Here is a 20,951-nt window from a genome sequence, read left to right on the forward strand (position 1 = left end):
CCTGGTGACTAATGTTTATTGGATGGATTTCAAATTGATTTTAGAACAATGAATTTTATTGTTATTCATGCTTTTATACTGTATTTTATGCTGCTTTTATGTTGTATTACAATTAAGTGTTTTAAATTCGTTGTTAGCCGCCCTGAGCCCAGGTTTCTGAACCGGGAAGGGCGGGGTATAAATAAAAAAATATTATATTATTATTGTTGTTGGAACCTCCCATCAACCCCAACCAACATGGCCTGCTTGAGGGCTTCCTGGAGGCATCTGGTTGGATGCTGTGGGAAAGAGGATACTGGCCTAGAGAGGCCGTTGGTCTGATCCAGCAGAGCTGTCCTTAACATTCTGAAAAAATAAATAATCAAACTGCATTACTTTACTTTGCCTGCATTGCCAACAAATTGTAGCAACCTTGCCCCTCAAATGGAATCACAAGTTTTTGCTTGGTATAATTTCAGTCTGGGGTGCTTGAAAAGATTAATAAAATGTATGCCAGGTAAAATAAAGTGTACACATTAAGAGTAGACTTGTAAAGATACTGGAAGTCCTTGACGCACCTTTCTCATTAAACAAACCAGTTCATTGTTCAAATAGGGATAGAAGAGACTTTGCCAACATGGTGCAGCCGCTGAGGGTGACGATGGGGTGGAAAGCCCAAATCTTCTGCAGGGCAGCAGGTTGGCAAAGGCTGGGATGCAAAATAAGGGTGTGATCCACTCCCTCTTGCACATGCCACAAAGCTTCATTTCCCGACGACACAATAAATTATTCACACTGTGTACACTGGCACCGATTTACTGTTGTGTGTGTGATTTATTCTGAGGCTATTTCCAGAAGTATGAAGGCTTGGCGAAAGGATTCCTTGATTGATTCCCTTGTTTGTTTATATTCTGCCTTTTGACCTCAAAGCCTTTCAAGGTGGCTCATGAAACTCTGCTGAATGTTTATGGTCAGGGGCAAGAGTCTGCTGCTGCTGCAGTACTATTCCTTGCCCCTGTATACATCCATTCTACCTCTCTTTTACATATTTATATAAGGCAGCAACCTTACACATGTTTTTTTCTGGGAATAAGCCCCACTGGGGCTTCCTTCTGAATGGACATTGATACAATTGCTCTGCCAAAGCTTTATATGCACTTTTCCATATAAGGTTATATAATATGCAATGCAATGCAATGCAATGCAATGCAATGCAATGCAATGCAATGCAATGTAATTTGGTTTTGGCAGGCCAGATTTAGACTTAGAATTTGCTCTGTGTGAGCTATGAGAGCAGCAGCAGCACACAAATCTCATTCAAAGAAAAATACACCTTTGAAACCTACAGATCTTTTGTCATATCTGGTGTTTAATTCACCACTTGCTGCCAACTGAGTTGTGCAGCAGCTTAAACATTATCAAATTTATGATGGCACCAGCTTTCATGAACTGAAATCCACTTCATAGAAACATACCAAGGGAGTCTCCCTAATTGATTATTTTCACCTTGCTTTTGTAGCTCCTTTCATATCTGTGTGGGCTTTGTGAGCGAGGGATGGTGTCTCCCACTTTCAAATGAGCTTTTCCAGAGAAATGAAAACTAGTGTGAGGTTGGAGGAGGATTATTCATGAACACACAGTTCATGTGCAGTCAAAAGAGTGTCAGAAGGAGCACACACATCATTTGGAGGCTGCAGTCTGATCTTGCAAGACTTCTAGAACAGATTGTATGTGACAAACTGCACTGAGTCTTAAGGCCTCCTTGGCTAGTCAAATAATTCAAGGAAAGGTGAGATGGCAAGGCATGTTCTTGAGCCCATAGCAGCTATTTATCATTGGTAATCAAGTCATCATATCAGTTTATCACAAGGCACAATGTCTGGGGTTTTTTTTATAGCTCTGACCATAAGTCAGCTGGAGGGAGGAGTGTGTAGGAGCAGCAATGTCTTATCAAAGTAAAATAGGCTAATCACCTGGAACCATTAAATTCCCATCATCTCCAGCCAACATGACTAATGGCCAGGGATAATGAGAGTTCAGCATTTCACAGAGGATGCCGCATTGGGGTAGCCTCTTGTATTTGTTAGCATAGGAGTAGGTAACATGGTGCCCTCTAGGTGTTATGGATTACAACTGCCATCAGCTCCAACCAGGATAGCCAATGGTCAAGGCTAAGGGGAGCTGTATTCCACCACACCAAAATGGCTTCACACTGGCTACCTTTCCAGCAGCAGCAAACCATGCTACATACCTGCCAAGTTCCGGACGTAAAGATCTGGGATCGGCAGCGCGCGCATGACCGGAAGTTGCGTGACGCAACTTCCGGTGGCGCTTCGCCCTTCTATGGGCACCAGAAAATGGCGGCGCCAGCGCCGGAAGTTGCTTCCGCGCATGACCGGAAACACGTAAAAGCGACTTCCGGCGCCGCCATTTTCTGGTGCCCATAGAAGGACAAAGCGGCACCAGAAAAATGGCCGCCGGGCCGAAGCTGATTTAAGGGACAATACCGGGATTTTAACCTAAACGGGAGACCGCCGGGAAACGGTAAGAAAAAAGGGGTTTGCCCGGCGGATACGGGATACTTGGCAGCTATGCCCTGCTATCTCACCTTTTGTAGCCAGAGCTGGGTGAGAAGAAAGTGTGCCTCTTCAAATGCTTGCCTTGCGGCAGATTAACAACAGTGGGTGGTTTTCACCTTCACAAGCAGCTTTTGCCTTCCTCGGGTGCATGGCTCTTCCTAATGCTATGAAACCCACCCTTTTAGAAAAGTTGATCTGTTTGTTGCAAGGGAAGTTAGTGATGAGATCTAAGTGCCGGGAATCTACCACTTTATAAAGATGCTTTCCCACGGAGAGTTGGCCAGATAAAACATTTGGGCTTGAAAGCTCTGCTACTGATTCTGTGCGTAGGAGGAAAGGGGCCAGGGTGACTTTCAATTCAGATCTGCAAGTCAATAGCCTTTCCTCAAGTGGAAGCAGTAGTGGCTTCCCTTACTGGGACTACAAAGCTGGGGTCTGAGATGGTTATTGGGAAAATATTTCTCTGAGCTGCAGTAGGAACTTAAAATGAAATTAAATATAACATTATGTGATGAGCTTTATATTAGTCTGGAGTATGTGCTTGAAATAATGGTGATGATGGTAATGCAACAATAACAAAGGCAGCAATAAGAGCAATAAATACGGTAATTCCGACAACAACAACAACAACAACAACAACAACAACAACAACAACAACAACAACAAATGTTCTCCATGTTCTCTGTCTCATATAAATTTCAAGACGGCGGGGATGGGGGGAGGATACAAAGAGTACAATTGATTAAATCTCTACTCAGAAATAAGTCCCAATGAACTCAATGGGACTTGCTTCCAAGCATAGGACTGCAGCCCCTGGGAGTAAGTCCCATTGAACTTGATTGACTCCTGGCATACAGAATTGCACTTTAAATGAATAATGCAATTATGTAAAGCTTGTAAGTGTCCAACTGAAAATTGATTTTTTTAAACCAATGGCAGATCAATAGAAGTCATTGACAGGTTTGTTTGTTTTTTTGGTCTGCCTAGGATTCTAAGCGAGGACTTCTGCAGGCTCATACCTCTTCCAGTCCAGAGTTAGTATCCATTTTAATGTTAAAATGTGAAGCACAGAGAGCTGGGATTTCCCACCCAACTTCATGCAACAGAAATACAAGATGAGCATCCCCATCTGCCTGTTTGGCATGCCTCCAAGCCATTTTGCCAGACCTGGAGGAAGGACGAGTGCATTTGTTGCAGCAAGGTAATGCCTGAATTTGCTGTCCAAACATCTTGAGTCCAAGATAGCAGGGAAGTGCACCCAGCCATTATTACCATGTTTCTCCGAAAATAAGACACCGTCTTATATTTATTTTCCTCAAGAAAATAAGCCTATGGCTTATCTTCGGGGGTGTGTGTCTTATTTTTTAATTAAGTATGGTTTTGGTTGCCTGCCTCCTCCTGCCGCGGCTGGCATTGCTGCTGCTGGGTCCTGCTGCTCGGGGCTCAGGGCGTGTGGCACTGCTAGGTGCTTTGTCAGTGCTGCTGCAGCAGCCGCCGGTTCTTGGCGCCTGCCTCCTTCTGCCACAGCCGGCGTTGCTGCTGCTGGCTCTCAGAGGCTTGGGGGGGGGGCTCCATGCATGCTGCTGGGCGCCGACCCGGCAAACCTCCTCCTCCTCCTCCTGCCAGTTCCTGGAGGCTCAGGGCGCTCCACACGGCGCTCCTGGGCACCGACCCAGCAAGCCTCCTCCTCCTGCTGTCTCCCAGAGGCTTGGGGCACTCCGCATGGTGCTGCTGGGAGCTGACCTGTCAAGCCTCCTCCTCCTCCTGCTGTCTCCCGGAGGCTTGGGGCGCTCCGCATGGTGCTGCTGGGTGCCAACCCGTCAAGCCTCCTCCTCCTCCTGCTGGCTCCCGGAGGCTCGGGGCGACCCACACGGTGCTGCTGGATGCCAACCTGTCAAGCCTTCTCCTCCTCCTCCTGCTGGCTCCCGGAGGCTTGGGGCGCTCCGCATGGTGCTGCTGGGCACCGACCCGTCAAGCCTCCTCCTCCTCCTGCCGGCTCCCGGAGGCTCAGGGCAACCCACATGGTGCTGCTGGGCGCCAACCTGTCAAGTCTTATTCTCCTCCTCCTGCCCCCCCATAGGCTTGGGGCGCTCCACATGGTGCTGCTGGGCGCTGACCCAGCAAGCCTCCTCCTCTTCTTGCTGCGGCTGCTGCTGGGTCCCGGAGGTTCGGGGCGCTCCGTGCGGCGCTTCTGGGCCCCGACCCGGCTATGTCTTATTTTCGGGGTATGGCTTATATTCCACAAATCCCTAGAAATCCTCTACGGCTTATTTTATGGCTATGTCTTATTTTCAGAGAGACCCGGTATCTAGCATCAACAAACGTGTTTGCCCTGTTCTAGACAACTGGCTGGTCCAGCTGGATGAAGCTAGTGCCGGAGAGAGCTGGCTTCTGGAAAGAGCCTACACACTGCAGAACAGAACAGGTTAATCCCATGGATCCTTGAAGTTAAGGTGAAGTGCAAATCTGGTAAGTCCATGCTCCATCGAGTCAACTGAGACTTGCCATCACAACAGGAAACACGCTTTCTGCTAATTTCTAGTGTATGAGTTATGTCCGTACTTGTCCTGAGGGAGGGGAGTTATGATGATCTTCACTTGAAATTGAACTTGGATAACCGAGTTATTTTCCTAAAATGTCAGTAAACAGCTTGACTATTACTTAGTCCGATTACAAGGCTTTTGGCTCAATGCCCCAATGATATCATCAAGGGTGCAGTCTCATCATGAATACATGATTTCTGTCCTTTCTGTCCTTTCCTTAGAACCCCCTTCCTTCCATTTACTTAGATCTTCCTCACTGGGCCTGTTTCAAGTGCCCTGGTCTTCAAAGCCCATGACACCTTTGGTAAAGGCTGTTCTCCAACTGGAGCGCTCGCAGGCCAGTGTTTCGCAGTTGTCAGTGTTTATAATACTTTTTTTAAAAAAGATTTGCCTTGAGACAGTCTTTAAACCTCTTTTGTTGACCACCAGCATTACACTTTCCATTTTTAAGTTTGGAATAGAGCAGTTGCTTTGGAAGGTGATTATCAGGCATCCGCACAACATGACCAGTCCAACGAAGTTGATGTTGAAGAATCATTGCTTCAACACTGGTGATCTTTGCTTCTTCCAGTACACTGATATCAGTTCACCTGTCTTCCCAAGTGATGTGTAAAAATTTTCAGAGACACTGTTGATGGAATCTTTAGAGGAGTTGGAGATGGCGTTTATAAGTGGTCCATGTTTCACAAGCATATACAGTAGTAAGGTTGGTATTACAATAGCTTTGTAAACAAGCATTTTGGTTTCCCTGCGAATGTCGCGGTCCTCAAACACTCTGCACTTCAATCGGGAGAAAGCCGCACTTGCAGAGCTCAGGCAGTGCTGGATTTTGGCATCAATGTTGGCCCTTGTGGAAAGATAACTGCCTAGGTAGGAGAAGTGGAACATTTTCCCAGTGTTACACCATTGAGTTGGATTTGTGGCACTGCAGAGGGGTTATTTCGTACTTGTTGGTGCAGCATTTTGGTTTTTTGGATGTTGAGTGATAGGCCAAGCTTTTTGTAAGCTTCTGCAAAGATATTTAGGATGGTTTGGAGGTCATCCTCTGAGCGTGCACACACTACATTGTCATCAGCATACTGAAGCTCTATGATGGAAGTTACGGTAACCTTACTCTTTGCTTTCAGCCTGCTCAGATTGAAGAGCTTTCCATCTGTTTGATATATGATTTCTACTCCAGTGGGGAGTTTCCCTTCAACAAAGTGTAGGATCATGGCAATGAAAATAATGAACAGAGTTGGGGCAATAACACAATCCTGTTTAACACCTGATCCCACTGTGAATGGTTCACTTTGAGAGCCATTGTTATCTGCGATTGTTGCTATCATATTATCATGGAGGAGCTGAGTGATGTTTACAAATTTATCTGGGCAGCCAATTTTCAGAGGGATAGTCCACGGGGCATTACCATTTACAGTGTTGAAAGCCTTAGTCAGGTCAATAAACACGATATACAGGGGTTTGTTTTGCTCTCTGCATTTTTCTTGAAGCTGTCGAGCGATGAAAATCATGTCCACTGTCCCCCTAGATGGCCGAAAACCATTTTGGGATTCAGGAAGGGTCACCTCGAATATTGTTATGAGACGGTTTGCTAAGATCCTTGCAAGAATTTTGCCAGCCGCACCTAATAAAGAGATGCCTTGATAGTTTCCACAATCAGTTCTGTCACCTTTTTTTAAAGAGATTGAAAATTTTGGCATCCCTAAAGTCTGCTGGGATTTCTTCTCTTTCCAAGATTTTTTCAATGAGGTTGTGAAGTTGTTGTGTAAGTTCAATTCCGCCCACCTTGAAGATTTCGGCAGGTATCCCATCAGGTTCACTGGCTTTGTTGTTTTTCATTTGGTTAATAGCTGTACACAACTCTCCCAGATTTGGAGATACTGCAAGCTCATCTCTAACTTGTTTTTGCAGAATTTGTGGGAGAACCTCAGCAGCTACAGGGAAGTTGCGGTTAAGGAGATGTTGGTAATGTTCTTTCCAGTGCAGTGCAATAGCTTCTTTATCTTTTAGAAGTGTGATGCCGTCTGCTGAGCATAGGGGGCATACAGGTGAAACTTGAAAAATTAGAATATTGTTACATTTATTTCAGTAATACAACTTAAAAGATGAAACCAATATATGAGATAGATGCATGACATGCAAAGCAAGATATGTCAAGCCTTTATTTGTTGTAATTTTAATTATTTGTTGTTAGGCGGGTCAATTATAAATGGAATGTAATTAATGAAATGTAATAGCGATGTTTATTTTTGTATTATTGTAACTATTTGTTTTATTACTGTGGAATTTCCAAAAGAAAGCATTTGTAAAAATTAAAAGAAAAATATAATATAATAAGTTGCATTACTGAAATAAATGCACTTTTCGGCGATATTCTAATTTTCCGAGTTTCACCTGTATTTATTGGCCAATAGATGGTCTTTGTGGCTTAAAAAAACCCTCTGTGCATCATGAGTGTCGGCTAAGTGCTAGATCGCTTTAGCTTTTTTTAATCCACCAGGTGTTTTTTAGTTCTCTGGTTCTTCTTTGAACCTCAGCCTTAGTGTTGGCATAGGTTTTTTTCTTAGTGGCACAATTTCAATCTCTTTGCCAGATATGAAAGGCCTTCCTCACTGTCATTCTCATCAAACCAGTCCTGCTGTTTCTTGGTTTGGTATCCAACAGTTTGTTCACAGGCTGCAATAATGGATGTTTTTAGCTTGGTCCAGTGTTCCTCGATGTTATCAGGGAATTCTGAAAGCAGATGGTCCTTAATAGTTGTTTGGAAGCAATCCCGCTTAATGGGATCTTGAAGGGCGTGAGTGTTCATTTTGCCCCTTGGTTTCCTTCCTTGAAGCCTACATTGAGTATAGTGTGATAGTTAGAATGTTGAACTAGGACCTGGGAGTCCAACGTTCAAATCCCCACTTAGTCATGAAGCTCACTGGGTGATCTTGGGACAGACATCATCTATCAGGCTAACCTACGTCATAAGATTGTCGTGAAGAGAATATCAGTGCCTGAGTTTACTTGCTTTCTTCCCTCCTTGTCCCTTTTACTTTTGGATTGTGTCTTTTAGATTTTAAGCCTGTAGGAAGGGAATGGCTTCTTTTTATTGATCTTATATGAGCTGCTCTGGGAGCCCTTTGAGCTGAAAAGCAGGGCAAGAGTGAAATAACAAGCAAGTAAATAAAATAGCTTTGATCTCGTTCACATGCACACACTTAAATCATTTGATTTTTCTATTGTACACCTCTTGACTTACATGTGCAAATGTATGCATATCGAATAAGAAATACCAGGAGATTTTAGGTTCTTCCTTTCTGTTACACTCATTGCTAAGAGGCAGCAGAGCTGGCCATTAGAATAAGATATTCCATACATAATTTCTGTGTGAATGACTGCACTCTGTTCTTAATACAGGAACACTGCGAACCCAGGGAATAGGGGAAAAAAAATCAAACTGAATTTTCGTCTTTCATATTAAAAGTAACTGATAATGAGGCTTAGAAGTGTGGAATGGTACTTTAAAAAAAACCAACTCCACCCCCCCCCAAACCAGCAAGCCAGAAGACCCAAAAACTTTTCAAAACTTTGAGGTTCTGATGAGCTTTAAAGTTTTGGGTGTTCATGGACACGCGACTGCTGAGTTTAAGATACGCTGTGGGAAAATGTTTCTCACTGTAATTCAGGATTCCTACTTTTGATGATTAAATCAGAATGACTGATGACGTGGTAGGAGTTTGGTGGTGGGGTGTTCAGCAATGCAAAGGCTGCTTTCATGTTACATTTTCCTCGTGGTAAAGCAAGTGGTACTCTTCCTTTTTATCAGTGCTTGCTCTTCAGTTATTATTTTAATCCGGTGACAATACCACGGTCAGGATGTGTTCCTTGTAGGTCTGGAGATCTGAGTGTGTAGCAAAATGTAGCATTGCCAACATCTGCGGTGCATATGCCGTACTGTAGAAAGTTCATTGAGTAGCCTAGGATATACCCATTTCTGGAATATATCTCAGAGTTATAGTGTGCTGGTCAGTTTCAGATGATAAAAAAAGCATTTTTAACCAGGCCTGGCTGATTTGGCAGCTGCACAAGCAAGTAAGATCACAAGCAAGTGAGATTTCTCTCCAGGGCATCTGGGAAGCCCCATTCTCTGCCCAATAAGCACTGGACACCTTTACCCAGCGGTGCTGTGGCCCATAGATTGCAGCAAAATACTGGGCAAGGTTTTGCCCAGGATCTTCTTTGTGTGATGGACTCATGGGGGAAAAGCTGCCCCATGAGCCCTTGGTGATGAACGGAGGGGAAAACTTATATAAGGTTGATTCCCCTGGAGCTCACATTCATTTTGCTTTGAGAGCTTCCTGCCTGCCCACGCTCAGGTTAGAACATTCACTGAGCAATTTAGGGTCGCTGGTTGACAGGGCTGGGAAGGAATGTTTCTCTCTCAACCTGACTGGCACTTGGTTGGGTCCCCCCCCCCCACGCTGCCTTTCCCTCAGTGAAATTGTGGCCTTTGTTAGGTGGAAGAATATTGTTTGGAAATAGCATTGGTCAGGATCAACATAGTAGAGTGGGGGCCCCATAAGGGGCCTGGGGGGGAAGGATTGACCACAGCAAACCCAAGCATGGGTTTGGTATTTGCCTGGTTGGAATCTGCACCCTGGTCCCCCAGTGAGAGCTTGCTTGCTTGGCTTTCATTATGGTAAGATTCAACATTGGCCGACTCCCGTCGTACAGGCTTTGAGGGATCCAAACCCAGCAGATCCATTACATCAAAATGGGGCTTGTGGGATGATGAACTGACCCTAGGACCCAATGCCATGCCAACCCTGGCCCTGCCTTCTGCTGTCAAGAAGAAGAAGAAGAAGAATTTGGATTTGATATCCCGCTTTATCACTACCCGAAGGAGTCTCAAAGCGGCTAACAACCTCCTTTCCCTTCCTCCCCCACAACAAACCCTCTGTGAGGTGGGTGGGGCTGAGAGACTTCAAAGAAGTGTAACTAGCCCAAGGTCACCCAGCAGCTGCATGTGGAGGAGCGAAGACGCAAACCCGGTTCCCCAGATTATGAGTCTACCACTGTTAACCACTACACCACACTGGCTCTCCAAATAAAGATTTGGCCTGATTTTATCCCAACATTGTTGTACAGTCTGGTTATTTTGCTGCTCTCACGAGTCACGTAATGCACCTGCCTGGGCAAATGACAGATAGTTTTATAGTACCTTGTTGTTGTTGTTTAGTCGTTTAGTCGTGTCCGACTCTTCGTGAGCTCATGGACCATAGCACACCAGGCACTCCTGTCTTCCACTGCCTTCCGCAGTTCGGTCAAACTCATGTTCGTAGCTTCGAGAACACTGTCCAACCATCTCGTCCTCTGTCGTCCCCTTCTTCTAGTGCCCTCAATCTTTCCCAATATCAGGGTCTTTTCCAGGGAGTCTTCTCTTCTCATGAGGTGGCCAAAGTATTGGAGCCTCAGCTTCACGATCTGTCCTTCCAGTGAGCGCTCAGGGCTGATTTCCTTCAGAATGGATAGGTTTGATCTTCTTGCAGTCCATGGGACTCTCAAGTGTCTCCTCCAGCACCATAATTCAAAAGCATCAATTCTTCGGCGTCAATTTATAGTACCTTAAAGACTAACAAATATAACAAAGTATTCAGTAAAGTGGGTGATAGGCTATGAAAGCTCATGCCATTGTAACTGGGGAATGTTTGTGATCTACCTTCTAGAGCTGATGCAAGGGTGATGGAAAAGCCATTTAAAAAGTGCTCCGTAAATCTGATAATTTCTCTTTGCACAAATTTCAATACTAATGACAGGAGCTTATTCTTTGCCTGGGGTTGGAATGCCCTTCCCAGATTTTGGAGTAGGAAAACTCCTTTGCTGTGAGGGACCTCTGCCTGCGGTGGCTTCTGCAGAGACATTATCTTTTTCTCCTTGGGGGTATCTGAAATGCAGAACATGCTGTCTTCTGCAACCACTTATGTTGCAGCTCCCTACAGTCAGTAATTAACTGGAAACCTTTTAGAAATCTTGAAATTAATATAACTGCCCAGTTACTGACATGCCTGGGGTGTGTATGAATGTCTTGCTGAGGTGTAGCTTGGCAGGCCTAACATGCAAGCCTCTTTGAGCCACACAGGAACATGTACGTGGGCAGACAAAATAGCATGTCTTTTGGGGGAGCGGGGGCTGTTAATGTGTGTGTGTGTGTGTGTGTGTGTGTGTGTGTGTGTGTGCACTTATCTGCAAGGCAGTTTAATGAATTAATCACAGAGAACAATCAATTAAAGCTTTAAGCCCCACAGCGTGTAGGCTTGAGAGGATGTTCTTTCCAAATAGCTTTTTACATGGCCACATTGTTTTGCAAAATTATCTACTGTGGAGATGGGCACTGTGGCTTTAAGTCTTCCAAGTGTTTGGCCCAGATTCAAACAAGGCCGGCTGAAAGAATTAGAGCCACTGGAGAACTTTCCACATTTCATTGTTTGTAGTACTGAGTAGTTTGTCAAATAGAAATACTGGTATTCTTCTCTCTTCAGTTTGCAAGCTGTGTCTAAAGAAAAGAAATAAAAAAGAAATCAGGCAATGCTCAGGAACATGTCTTGACAGGAACATCTTAGTAAAATCACAGTATTCGTAGCAGTGCTAAAGACTTGGCTCAGAAATCTGGACACAGGAAGCATGGCACATGGATTCACGAAATGAAGATAAAGGGTTTGTGATGGGCTGTGCTTGTGGATTAGGCCAAAGGCCCTACCAGATCAGCATCCTGTTCTCAAAGTGGCCAACCACATGCATATGGGAAGCTTGCAAGCAGGACCTGAGTGTGACAGCACCCTCCCCCTTTATGACCCCCAGCATCGAGTGGAGAAGACAACCCTTTCAGAATCTGTGAACCAGTTTTTGTGAAACTGGGCAGAACTTCAGGCAAATTCTGGAGAAAGAACACTGGGTCTTTTGAAAAATTGCATCAAAAAATGAATTGGCCCTGCGCATAGGTAAACAAATACTTGCACACGGGCCCACAATGGACCCGTAGTTTCTAGAACTTAGGGAGGGCGGGGAAGTAAAAACTGAGGGGAGGGAGACAACAATACACAGTGCCAATACATCCCATCAAACACGGCTCACTAATGAGGCCAGAAGTATTGAGAGAAGTGTTCAGTTGAAAGCAGTGCTTTTTTCTGGGGGGGACTCAGGGGTATGCATATCCTTAAACATTTTGTGAATCTAAGTTTAGCCTCATTGAGGGGCAGTATTTCAATATGAGTAGGAAAGTGAGAGTACCCCAAAATATTTTTAAAGGAAAAAAGCACTGGTTGAAAGCACCCATGTGACCAAATGTGCAGATCAGTGCAAGTCACGTGTGCATTGACAACCTGGTGCATATTCAGCCTTAGACTTGATCCAGACCAATGACTTTTAGCACTTACTAAGACTGGCTTTATGCAAGGATGGGACAATGTTGTGAAGGATAGGTCTGTCTATGGCTATTAGCAACGACTAAGGGAGCTGGTGGCGCTGTGGGCTAAACCACTGAGCCTCTTGGGCTTGCTGATCAGAAGGTTGGCAGTTCGAGTCTGCGCGACGTGGCGAGCTCCCGTTGCTCTGTCCCAGCTTCTGCCAACCTAGCAGTTTGAAAGCATATCAGTGCAAGTAGATAAATAGGTACCACTGCGGCAGGAAGGTACTGTAAATGGTGTTTCCGTGCGCCAGTAGTGGTTTAGTTATGTTGGCCACATGACCTGTAAAGCTGTCTGTGGACAAACACCAGCTCCTTTGGCCTGAAAGCGAGATGAGCTCCACAACCCCATAGTTGCCTTTGACTGGACTTAACCATTCAGGGGTCCTTTACCTTTTACCTTTATTAGCAACGGCAATTCCATTTTCAGTCCCCATATTCTTCTGAATGCCAGATGCTGAGGGCCAAACAACAGAAATCAGCTATGGCTTTCATGTCCAGCTTATAAACTTCCCGGAGGCATCTAGTTGGCCACAACTGGAAGCAGAATGCTGCACCAGATGGAACTTGAGTTTGATCCAGCAAGACAACTCTCATGTTCTTAACTTGAGACTACATGAGTCACAGAAGGCTGTGGGCTGAAGCCAAAAAATGCTGCCCCCCACATCCCTCCCCACTTTTGCATTTACGTTTACCCTTTGAGGAATCTTTTATAAAGCATTTATTGAGGACATTCACCATCTGGTTCTCTTTATATGTTTCCCAGGTTTTTGTTTTGTTTTTTAGTTTCATCAAATTCCAGCTAGTCAACTGATTGTGGTTTAGATTTTATATAACATGTTTTCATATTTTGCCTGCACTGCGAGGACTTGGCTATACTGTCCTGGCAAGCAGCATTGTAAGCTTTCATCTATCTGCAGGTAACAACAGCCATTTGTCTAGTTTAATGGCTTTTAAATCTTCTTCTTCTTCCTCTCTTTGAGATGTTTCGTCAATTAAAACCAACATTTATTGTGCCTACAGTGAAGTTAAGTGGATCCTAAGTGGAACATTGGCATGACTCTTAAGCAAGCCATTTGTTTATGTTTTCACAGGTGTACTAGCAGTTGGACTCTGAACTCATTGCTGGACTCTGAAGGCATCCTGAAATTTGGGTTAAATATTCTGATCCAGATTCTGATCCCAGAAACTCTGCTGGCCAAATCACCATACTTTTGACAAATTTGTGTGTGGCATGCATATCAGAACAGGGAGAGAATATACATGAGGCACATGCATTCTTCCAATGTTTAACTCCTTTCTGCCATCTCTGGGAAGTCTCATTAGAAAAGAGCAATCAACAAACTATTAGTAGTGCTAGAAAAATTCAACATAATGTAAAATGTATTTCAGTATACAATATTCTCCATGCATTACTCCATGCATTGCTATTAAAATGACCGTGATCAAAATGTTCCAATTTTTTGGGAAGTGTTTCTTACATATTGCCCTCCAGCATAGCTGAGTCAGTAGAGCATGAGACTCTTGATCTCAGGGTTGTGGTTTCAAGTTGCACACTGGGCAAAAGTTTCCTGCATTGCAGATGGTTGGACTAGATGGTTCTCATGGTGCCTCTGAACTCTGCAGTTTTGAGATTCTATAATTCTATGATCATGATTGGTGGATAGCTGTACAGTCAGATGGAGACATCAAATCCTGACATCTATTTGGGTTCCTGTACACTATTTGTTCTCCTTTCATCATCAGCATCTGGACATTTATGAATCATCATTCTGGCCATCACAATGCTACGCTTCCTGTATTTATGCATACTGTTGATCTTTAGAGTAGAGGCATCTTTCACCTCCTCTGAAGTGAGGTGTGCCAGTTCTCATCAAGGGGGATGCATGAGCTACCACTTCAAATATTATTTGCAACTACCAGAAGTCCGGCTCTCTTTCTTTTCCTGCATTCATTCATATAATTATATTGTAAGAATATTCATTCAGATAATTATATTGTAATGTAAGCATTCTATCTATTGTCCACAGGCATCCATGTACCAGGAGGAAGCTATCAAGGAAGAGCACAGCAGAAACATCCATTCCCATTGCTAATCCCTAGGCTGAATCATAAATAAACTGCTCCTGAAGCCACCCTGAAATTGACCTTAGTTTAGCCCAGGGGTCAGCAAACTTTTTCAGCAGGGGGCCAGTCCCTCAGACCTTGTGGAGGGGCTGGGCTATTTTTTTTGGGGGGGGGGTATGTGTGGACAAATTCCTATGCCCCACAAATAACCCAGAGATGCATTTTAAATAAAAGGACACATTCTACTCATGTAAAAACACACTGATTCCCGGACTGCCCACGGGCCAGATTTAGAAGGCGATTGGGCTGGATCCGGCCCTTGGGCCTTAGCTTGCATACGCATGGTTTAGCCCATGATCTTCAACTTAAGCACAATTTATCAGCCTTTATAGAATTTGCTCCCACTAGTGTTGGCCACCAGCTTGGAAAACTTTGAAAGAGGGTTTGGCAAATTTGTGGAAGAGAAGGCTTTCTTCTTCTTCTTCTTCTCGTGGCTCCTGAGCCTGATGGCTAACCCTGTATTTGTTCTTATTTGCCTTGTGATTACACTCCCAATGTTTTTGGGACCCGGGTGGTGCTGTGGGTTAAGCCACAGAGCCTAGGGCTTGCCTATCAGAAAGTCGGCGGTTCAAATCCCTGTGACGGGGTGAGCTCCCGTTGCTCAGTCCCAGCTCCTGCCAACCTAGCAGTTCGAAAGCATGTCAAGGTGCAAATAGATAAAGCGGCTTTGTCATGCTGGCCACATGATCTGGAAGCTGTACGTTGGCTCCCTCGGCAAATAATGCAAGATGAGCACCACAACCCCAGAGTCGGTCACGACTGGACCTAATCGTCAGGGGTCCCTTTACCTTTACCCTCCTTTTCTTTCATGTTTCTCCCTTCTCCCAACTATCCAATCCACCTGGAGGCACTGTGCTGAGCTAAAGCTTTGGTGTCCTCTGTTCAGTGCCTGGATGAGGGACCACCTGAGAAACCAACGCATGCAATCTTATAAATAAATACTAAAATTAAATTTGCATGCCTATTTTTGCTTGTGGTGCTTTGGGCAGCACCATATCCACTGATGCTGCTTGTAAGGGATTAATAGTATTAGTAAAAATGAAGGTCACATTTTTTCCTATCTATCCGAGTTTAGAAGCCTTTGAAGGACCTACCAATTAAAAGTCTCACATTTTTTAAATTAGTTGTCTAAATGCCTGCTCTTTATAAATTGAGCCATACACACACACACACACCTAAATAAATCAGCAGGCAGCACTATGTCCTACAGGAGCAAAAGGCAGCTGTTTTCCTTTTTTGAAAGCAGAGCACTCGCTAGAAATCTCCTGCAAAGCAGTGCTACTGTGCCCTGCATGCGTAATTGAGTCTGCACTGAGGCTCCACTGCTTCATCTTGTGGGTGGCAAGCTATAAAGCTGGCAATGTTACATCTTTTGCTCCCTGAAGCCTTTCCTTCTAACAAAGGGGAGGGGAAGAGAGCTTTTTTTTTTACTTAGGTAGGTAGAAAGCAAATTAAAAGGGGTGGGAGTTTCCAGCAAAGCCAAGTTGGGGGGGGGGGTAAAGTAGACCCATTTGCCATCAGACTGAACAGTGTAACTCCATGCATGACAACCTAAAGAGAGTCAGGCAGGTCATTCACTTCACACAAGAATGTGATGCTATAAGCAGGAAGGTGAGTGTTGCTAAACATAGAATTACGGGGCTAGAGTGATCTCGAGCCGTCTCATCCAGTCTCCTGCTCTAAATGTGCACTGCAGTGTAATGTACCTTGGGAGTGGAGAAAATAATACAAAATCTGTAGCAGAGGGCAGTCAGGCAAGGTCGAGAGCAGCTGGTTGGCTTCTAACTTTTACCTTTGGAAACAAGGAACTGTTTGGTAATTTGCAGGTTGCCTGTGGAAGCAATGGATCATGTGATGCCAAAGGTAAGATATGCAAATGAAATGCAAATGTCTGTGTTGGTACAGTTAGGGTTATTTGTATCAGTCTGTATGCAGATCAATGCCAATCGGTAGAAACTGACTCAAATTGCACACTTTATTCTGAACCTGTTGTTTGCCTCTTTTTTCTTTCCTTTTCTTTTTTGCATGATGGATGGGTTTTTATTCTACTAAGGAGTAGCATGGCAGAAGGAGTAGAGAAGTAAGTAAGTAAATAAAAAGGTAAAGGGACCCCTGACCATTAGGTCCAGTCGTGACCGACTCTGGGGTTGCGCGCTCATCTCACATTATTGGCCGAGGGAGCCGGCGTATAGCTTCCAGGTCATGTGGCCAGCATGACAAAGCCGCTTCTGGCAAACCAGAGCAGCACACAGAAACGTCGTTTACCTTCCCGCTGTAGCGGTTCCTATTTATCTACTTGCATTTTGACATGCTTTCGAACTGCTAGGTTGGCAGGAGCTGGGACCAAGCAACAGGAGCTCACCCCGTCACAGGGATTCGAACCGCCGACGTTCTGATCAGCAAGCCCTAGGCTCAGTGGTTTAACCACAGCGCCACCTGGGTCCCCCAGGTAAGTAAATAGAAGTAAGTAAATAGAAGTAAGTAAATAAGTTTTGCTGCTGGTGCACTGAATGGAGTATGTCGAGCATGGGCTGAATATGGGGAACATGCAGAGAGCCCCATCACAACTATGTTCGAAAGCACAAGTAACTTCATCTAGCAGATAGCTGTGAGCAGGGTTGCCATATGCCCGGAATTCCCAAGACATAGCCTGGGTTTGGCTGCCGGAAACTGTGTCTGCATGGAAATCGCTGAAATGCCCAGGAAAATCCAGACATATGGCAACCCATTTGGTAGTGTAGATTTTGACGTATTTCTTTAAAAATAGCTCAAAAACTTCTCTTTTTTTAGCAATTAATGGCCCTAGCTTGCTCATTAAGCTCAGTAGGTCTACTCTGCATAAAACATAGTTGAGTACCTGAGGAACCTCTTCATGCATTTCAGTAGAGAGAGAAAATTTGCAAAGATAAAACAACATGTTCAAAATAAGAAAATGTTGTGGGGCTCTTTGGGGACTATACCACTTGTTCAAACTGAGATCCTACCACTTCAGACTGCAGCTGTAGGACCATGTTTAAATTCTCTGCCATTGCCTCTTAAACTGCTTAAATACCTAAGCTCCACTTGAACTTAACAGGGTTTACTTTTGAGAGAGAGAGAAAAAACATGTACAGGATTGCACTCTTAGGAAACTAGCCTGTTATTGGAAAAATCTTTATCCTGTTTCCCAGAGCTAGCCCTGCTATTAGGCAGGGTGAAACCTCTGCTTCAGGCAGCAGAAGCCCCCAAGGAGGCATACCCTTAGGTACCCTGCCTGACCTGTCACCTCCGCTAGTGGTGGAGAAGTACCACCTCAACCAGTGCTGATTTGGTGCAAGATAGCATCCATTTGGGGAAGATCTCACCAAAAACCAGCACAATCTCTCCCAAAATTGGCATTAATGGTGGTGTCAGGGTGCTGTCAGCAGCTCCTGGCTGGTTGCCCAGAAAAATATAAAGACAAGAAAAAGTTTCTTATTTCAAACAGAGAGAGGCTATAGAACACTGCCTGTTGGATAATGGCATTGTCCCAAGTGAATCTCCACACACACCCGTCTCCCACTTCCTTATTGATCATTCTCATCATCTCCTCTACGGGTGCTGCTAAGTGCCCTCTGTCTTCGAGCTCTTTGCTCTCCTACTTTAAAGGCTTGCCGGGTTCTGGGAGATGGAGGGTCTGGAATGCTTTCTAGTGACAACATGCCAGCCAGCTGTTGCTCTGGCTCTCCCATGATTTCCCAACTTTCCCCCTCATCTGCCTCTGAGTTGCAACCTCCCTCAAACCCCTGTTGTAACTCTATACTGTCTTCCTCTTCCTCCTCCCTGGAAGGGTCAGGATGGGGAGGCAGTCTCCACCATTCCTCCTCTGCCCAGTCCCTGACAGCATGTGGGCAGACAGCATGTGTGTGAGTACACACACGCACGCACGCACACACACACACCCACACCCTCCAACATTCCTCAGATGAAAATAGGGACATTTTCACCTGAGGAATGTTGCCCCTTCAGCGCCTGTGTTTCTGTCACCCCTGCAGGAATTCTCACTCCCCACAGCTGACCCTCATTGACACCCCTTTTTGGGTCCCCCAGCCCCCCCCCCAGAGCATTTCCTACCAGAGGTAGGGCGAGTGCCACTACCACTACAGCAACAAGACACAAAAACACACACCCTCCACTGTCCTGGGAAAAACCCTTAATCCTGATTTTATTTTATTTTGTTCTTTGTAAATTTTAGAAAGGGGCATAATTAGACAGGGACGCACACAGTTTTTTTTTGTTTTTGTTTTAAATCAAGACTTCTTGCTCTCTACTCCCCCTTTCTTCCCACCCATGGCAGCCCTGCCCTCTGCCTGCCCCTCAGAGCCAACACGTCACACAGGGCTGGGCCTCAGTGTGGGCAGCCTCTTTTCCTCCTCGCCCACTTTCCCAGCAGCCACTACAAGCTACTCAAGGGAAGAGGCCGGCAGCGGCAATGGGATGCTCTGTTACAGCGGCCACTGCCACTGTCATCGCTTGGGGCAAACGCTGGCTCATCCACCTAGAACGATATATTCTGATAATGCAGCATTGCTGTAGTTATGTAATTTACAGACCTTTTTTTTTTTTTAAAGCAAAGCTACCGGAGGAGGACCGGAGTGGAGAAATGGCAGCTGTGGTGATTTGGGTTCACCTTTAACCAAAACACAAAAGGTTTCATGGGAGGAGGCCTAATCTCTAGCCTTGTGTCTAGCTGACAGCTGGCAATGTTTCTTTGCTGTGCATGCTACCCACAGGTTTTGGGGTGACAATATCAAAGACATAGCTTTCTTCCCAAAGCCACATCTTGCTTCAGTCCCCTTCCTTGAAAAGAACCGTCTCAAACTGCTTATTTAAGACCCACTGGAGAAAAAGCTTTTTGTTGTACGTACGTTTAATCGGAGTAGGCAGTCCATGGAATGTGTGTGAGGCGTGATGAACAACATTTGGAGCAACAAATAAATGAACAGCAGAAATAATAAATGAATAAATGAAGTGACGTCTTGCATCCACTGTTGATTTAAATCAAGAAAATGAGTGCTAGTTGATTGTTGGTCAGTGTTTCATTAATATTCTGGTGAAGGAATTCTATTCTCTGAGGGAAAAAAGTGCTTATGCTACCGCTGTCCAAATGTAGAAGTATCATGGCCAGCATACAAATAGTTTGTGAAAGGTTTTGTGACACAAAAATGCCTTCACAATAGGGAAGATCAGGTGAAGCCTGTCCCCCATGAACAGAAACAGCCCATGAGGCAAGTTGCACGGCCATTTTGTCTAGGAGCCTCACTCCCTGAGGCTACTGCACACATTTGCAGCAAGGGATAGAGATGGTTCACAGGACTCCATACCTCCTTCAGTGCATGCATTGTGTGTGTGTGTAAAAGTGCACCTGAAGGCCCTAAATAATAGGGGATTTGAACAACAGAATCTGGTTGCTCACAGGAAACTGTGAGGATGCTTACAGAGCTCTTATACATTTCAAAAGCCCTTAAGATTGTTCCAAAAGTTTAAATGGATTCTGCTGAATCCATTTGGTCCAGCTTCCAAGTTAGTAAACAAATAAGTGTCTGCAAATACAAACTTTAAAAACTAGTAAGAACCTGGAGGGGAATTTCAGTGGGAACTCCTGCTTCACTTATCATGGGTACCAGCCTGAAGTCTCTACAAATCTCTACAAATATCACTCTGGACTGATTTCTTTGTCCTACCACCTCTTCCCCAATACATCACATAAAACCAGAGATGAAAATAAGAAGTGAAAGAGCAGGCATATGCAAAATTGCTTGCATAATTTATTCAGAGAGAAAAAATTAGGGGTTGGGGATTTTGCAGGGAAGTGAATATGTTTAGAATTCAAATTTCCTTTGAAGTTGTCGGTTTCCCCCCATCCCTCAACTGTCACAAAACACATGAGGGCATTTGGACTCTTCTAAACAGCCTTTAAACCCCTAAGAGGTAGATCCTGTCCCTTGTCTCTCTCTTGTCAGTAAATGCTGTAAATAGGAAAGCCATTTTTCATTAGCGCCTGACATTCTTTTATGTAGTCTGATTGTCAACACAAAAGGAGAATAATTAAACTGCAGCTCCAATCCAGCCTAACAGATGGGGCTCTCCCCCAAAGCTTTTACCACACAACTAAATTGTTACTTCAAGAAATCAACATCTAATCTATTCACTTCAAAGAGCACCCATATCCCCCACCCCCACTTTTCAAGCTCCTGGGATGAAACTATCTCCTTGTTAACAAAGAAATAGGGAAAAGGCAGGAGGTGCAGCTGAACC

General features: G+C 44.7%; 2 long non-coding RNA genes across 2 annotated transcripts in view; both read left to right on the forward strand.

Moving 5' to 3' along the window:
- The window catches only part of LOC148686957 (uncharacterized), a 28,451-nt gene extending 14,450 nt beyond the window's left edge, over positions 1-14,001 (forward strand). The window contains exons 2-4 of the long non-coding RNA XR_015948596.1: positions 3,546-3,759; positions 4,854-5,027; positions 13,643-14,001. This is a non-coding gene — a long non-coding RNA (uncharacterized LOC148686957). The remainder of the gene's footprint in view (positions 1-3,545; positions 3,760-4,853; positions 5,028-13,642) is intronic.
- A 2,199-nt stretch (positions 14,002-16,200) lies between these two features.
- On the forward strand, positions 16,201-19,758 carry LOC132591624 (uncharacterized). Its single transcript, XR_009557061.2, has 3 exons — positions 16,201-16,538; positions 17,002-17,124; positions 19,265-19,758. It is a non-coding gene; the product is annotated as an uncharacterized LOC132591624 (long non-coding RNA).
- The last annotated feature ends 1,193 nt before the right edge of the window (positions 19,759-20,951 follow it).

This window comes from Zootoca vivipara, chromosome 2 (assembly GCF_965207765.1).
Source record: "Zootoca vivipara chromosome 2, rZooViv2.hap1.1, whole genome shotgun sequence".
Lineage (NCBI taxonomy): Eukaryota > Metazoa > Chordata > Lepidosauria > Squamata > Lacertidae > Zootoca > Zootoca vivipara.